We start from the raw sequence: 5,146 nt of genomic DNA, 5'->3' as shown, positions 1-5,146 counted from the left end.
GGGTGCGGAGCACCCACCAGCAGCTCCCCACTCCGCGCCCGGCCCCAGCTCACCTCCGCTCCGCCTCCTCCCCTGAATGCACTGCCCCGCTCTGCTTCTCCGCGCCCCAGCCCCGGCTTCCTGCAAATCAGCTCTTCGGCGGGAAGCCGGGGAGGACTGAGAAGCAGGCGGTGGCTTCCCGCTCAGGCCGAGGGTGGCAGAGGTGAGCTGGGGCGGGGAGCGGTTCCCCTGCACACACACCCCCCGGGTTACCTGCTGCAGCGTGGGTGGCCCTCCTCGCGCACCCCCCAGCCCCGCCCAAGCTCTCCTCCGCCTCCCTGGGCCTGAGCGGGAAGCTTCCGCCTGCTTCTCAGCCCCCCGGCTTCCCGCGCAAACGGCTGATTTGCGGGAAGCCTGGGGGGGCGGAGAAGCGGAGCGGCGCAGCGCGTTCAGGGGCGGAGGCGGAGGTGATCTGGGGCCGGGGGTGGGGCGGGGAGCTGCCAGTGGGTGCTCTGCACCCACCAAATTTTCCCCGTGGGTGCTCCAGGGCTGGAGCACCCATGGAGTCGGCGCCTAAGATGCCACTTTGGGCCGGTTAAATTTAGAAGCCCTGTTAGAACCGGTTCTCCTCCGCGAAACAATCGGTTCTAAAAGGGCTTCTAAATTTAACAACAGGTTCTAGTGAACCGGTGTGAACCGGCTCCAGCTCACCACTGGCTACAACCCCCCTGAGCGACGTAAGTTACACCGACATACATAAGTGGCCGTGTGTACAAGCCCACAGCTCTGCAGTGGTCACCTGAAGATTCTGCATGTCCTTGCTGATGCCCGGCCACCACGCTACCTGGTTGGCCCGTTCCCGCGGATTTCTCCTCTCACGTTGTGGCCGCTGAGGTTCGTTTCAATAGAGTCCCTGACACACAGCGCCACCTAGTGACTGAACAGCACCATAGGGTGTAACACCCCGGTCCACACCCAGAGCCAGCCTTCCTGAGGGGCGGTTTCGCTCCAAGTCACTGGGCACTGGCTGATCTTTGCTAGGGGCAGCCTCTGCCACCTGCAGACAGATGTAGGGACATGACAGCCATCTTGGCTAAGGGCAAGAAATGTCTTCAGTCCCACAAAGTCATGGGGGACCGTGGCCGCTGGGAAGGAGGGGAGAAATTCTTTGTTTAAAGAGGAGGGATAGATCAGTGGTTTGAGCATTCACCTGCTAAATCCAGGGTTGTATGTTCAATCCTTGAGGGGACCATTTGGGATCTGGGGCAAAAATTGGGGATTGGTCCTGCTTTGAGCAGGGGGGTGGACCAGATGACCTCCTGAGGTCCCTTCCAACCCTGATATTCTGTGAACAAGAGAAACCCAGTCTCCTGCCCCCCTCGCATGGTTACCAGCTCCCCTTTCCATCTGGCTCATTTTCACAGGCTCCTTCTGCCCTGGTGTTCCCCTGCATCCCCCTCAGTGTTCACCCCCTCCCCCAAAATCCACTGTAACCCCTTTCAGTTTTCTCCTGTACCTCACAACCCTCTGCAGCCTCCCTTCTCCCCATGTCTTTATCCCCACACTTTGCTGAGGACTTGCTTACCCACAGAGCCCGGGGTGGCCATCTTCCCAGAGGCTGGGCTGGCTTCAGGTCCGTAGGAAAGAGTAGGAGATGGTGGCCATTTTACTTGGGTCAGCATCACTTCGTGTCCGTTTCATACTCCCCAAACCAATGCGCCATGCCCTGTTGGGAATGAGATTGGGAAGGAGCTGAGAAGCTTGGCTGGAAGGGGGCAGCATTCCTTTAGCTGGGTGCTCTTGGCTACACAGGATCCTGGGGTCTGTGGCGCCTAATTTCAAAGGCCCTGCTGAGACGCAGGCGGCCTGAACACGCTGCAGGCAGAAATCACCCTTTTCTTTACTCGGCACGGCCTTTACTCTTAGACACAGTCTTCGTTTGGTTTCATAATCAGATTATTAATTCCCCTCAAACCTCACGGGTTGGTTGATTTCTGCCAGCCCCGTCTAGTCACCAGCTGCTGGACCGGGGGGTGGGGGGTGGGGGGGCTGTTTGACAGCCTCCTTTGGCACAGACTCCGCACATGGGAGTTAGGCACCTAGGTTCTTCTGAAAACCTCACTCAGTGACAAGCTGCATCTTGAGGTGCCTAAACACCCTTAAACCCCTGGCCCTTTGTTGCTGATCAGCAGTGTGTGTGGTGGTGGTGGGGGTGTTTTATTTATTCAATGGTCTATTTAGGATTCACACTTCAGCTTAATGAGAGGAGATCACACCCACTCCAACTCCAAGCTGGGACACATGGGAAATGTGAGGTGGGGCCTGAGGAATTAATACAGTGGATTCCACTTCATTCTGCCCCACAGACCTGACAAAACAGGAAGCAAAGGCAGATAACAAACTAGGGAGAAGGATGCTTCCGAGGGGGCAGGTCACCTTCCCCGTAGGACCTGGGCATGAGAAGACTATAGAGACCTATAGCTGGAGAGTCACTGGCCCTCAGCAGGAGACATCCATGGGAGGAGAGTGTGCGAGATGGATGGGTGCTGAGTGGAGAGAATACAGCAAATATATGCTCAGCTATAGTATTGCCAAACCCAAATGTTCAAAAATCGTGAGTCAGGGCACCCAAAATCACAAGATTGGCTTGAAAATCATGAGATATTCAAGCTAATAAATCTGGTTCTTTTTATTTGTCTTTAAGGGGCACGCTTCCAGACTTTTCTCTGCAGCCATGGGGGCTAGAAACTTACTTGTTAAACAATGAAAGCTGAGGCTTTCATGTAATCACTGGACTCCAGGAGCTGGGGCTTTCAGAACAAGCACCAAATATTGCTAGACTGGTGGTAAAATCACAAGAATTGGCAGAGTGGATCCATGCAAATGTACCACAGCAGTCAGCGAGGGGTGGAGCTGGGAGGTGACACCTTGCCCAGGTCCCTGGGGCCATTCTCAGTGATCTCACAGGGCCCCAGCACATCAAGCTGCGAATGTCTGAAAGCCAGCAGCTACTCACATAGGCCCGTGCCCTGCCACAGGAATGGCTAGGCGCGTCTACATGGCAAAACACACCCGCAAAAGCAAGTCTCAGAGCCTGGCTATTCAGAGTCAGCGTGGCGGGGCTGGCCCTATAGCGCTACCAAGAGCCATGTAGACATTCCCGCTGGGGCTCTGAAGCCTGCAGGAGCGGGGGAGACTCCAGCCTGAGCTGGGATGTCTACACAGCTAGCTCACTGCACCAGCACAAGCCTGAATGTGCAGACTGTGTCATGGCGATTGGGGGGAGGTCCCGGAAGACTGGAAAAAGGCTAATATAGTGCCCATCTTTAAAAAAGGGAAGAAGGAGGATCCTGGGAACTACAGGCCAGTCAGCCTCACCTCAGTCCTTGGAAAAATCATGGAGCAGGTCCTCAAGGAATCAATTCTGAAGCACTTAGAGGGGAGGAAAGTGATCAGGAACAGTCAGCATGGATTCACCAAGGGCAAGTCATGCCTGACTAATCTAATTGCCTTCTATGACGAGATAACTGGCTCTGTGAATGAAGGGAAAGCAGTGGATGTGTTGTTCCTTGACTTTAGCAAAGCTTTTGACACGGTCTCCCACAGTATTCTTGCCAGCAAGTTAAAGAAGTATGGGCTGGATGAATGGACTATAAGGTGGGTAGAAATTTGGCTAGATTGTCGGGCTCAACAGGTAGTGATCAATGGCTCCATGTCTAGATGGCAGCTGGTATCAAGTGGAGTGCCCCAAGGGTCGGTCCTGGGGCCGGTTTTGTTCAATATCTTCATAAATGATCTGGAGGATGGTGTGGATTGCACCCTCAGCAAGTTTGCAGACGACACTAAACTGGGAGGAGTGGTAGATACTCAGGAGGGCAGGGATAGGATTCAGAGGGACCTAGACAAATTGGAGGATTGGGCCAAAAGAAATCTGATGAGGTTCAACAAGGACAAGTGCAGAGTCCTGCACTTAGGACGGAAGAATCCCATGCACCGCTACAGACTAGGGACCGAATGGCTAGGCAGCAGTTCTGCACAAAAGGACCTAGGTTTGACAGTGGACGAGAAGCTGGATATGAGTCAGCAGTGTGCCCTTGTTGCCAAGAAGGCCAATGGCATTTTGGGATGTATAAGTAGGGGCATTGCCAGCAGATCGAGGACGTGATCGTTCCCTAGGCTTAGGGACATGATCGTACAGCAAAGGGCAACAAAAATGATGAGGGGACTGGAACACATGACTTATGAGGAGAGGCTGAGGGAACTGGGATTGTTTAGTCTGTGGAAGAGAAGAATGAGGGGGATTTGATAGCTGCTTTCAACTACCTGAAAGGGGGTTCCAAAGAGGATGGCTCTAGACTATTCTCAGTGGTAGCTGATGACAGAACGAGGAGTAATGGTCTCAAGTTGCAGTGGGGGAGGTTTAGATTGGATATTAGGAAAAACTTTTTGACTAGGAGGGTGGTGAAACACTGGAATGCGTTACCTAGGGAGGTGGTGGAGTCTCCTTCCTTTGAGGTGTTTAAGGTCAGGCTTGACAAAGCCCTGGCTGGGATGATTTAGTTGGGGATTGGTCCTGCTTTGAGCAGGGGGTTGGACTAGATGACCTCCTGAGGTCCCTTCCAACCCTGATATTCTATGATTCTATGACCTGGGCTCTGAGATTCATGGCCTTGGGGTCGTTTTGCAGCGCAGACGGCGCACCCTCATACCCCCCAGGGGGCACGTCTGCACGGCATCGTAACCCAGGCTTGGGACTCGGTGTTTCGAAGCCTGTGCGTGAGCGTCCAAACGGACCCGGGTGGGTCTGGCGGGCCCGGCCTGGGTTGCAGGACGCAGAGCTCCCGGCTGGGGTCTGCGGCTTGAGCTGTGTCCGCACAGCAGCACGGCAAGGCTTGGCCCCCGGCTCAGCGGGACTCGGGCTCACCCCCGCTCCCGGCGGGTGGGTCCTAGAGCCTGCGGGCCGGCCGCAAGGGTCCCAGCCGGGCTTCCGCGCAGCGCGGACACCCTGGCTTTTGCGCTGCGCCCCCGCGCAGGGTTCGGCCGTGCCCGGGGCTGTCAATCAGGCGGGACTACATCTCCCACAATGCCCCGGGAGGCGGGGAGCGGGCTGGCTGCGGAGCATCTCGGCCCGGCCGGCCGGGCGCTACAATCCGCCGGGCGGGGAGCG

Source organism: Natator depressus, chromosome 2, assembly GCF_965152275.1.
Source record: "Natator depressus isolate rNatDep1 chromosome 2, rNatDep2.hap1, whole genome shotgun sequence".
In the NCBI taxonomy this organism is placed as follows: Eukaryota; Metazoa; Chordata; order Testudines; family Cheloniidae; genus Natator; species Natator depressus.
This window is presented reverse-complemented; position numbering follows the sequence as displayed.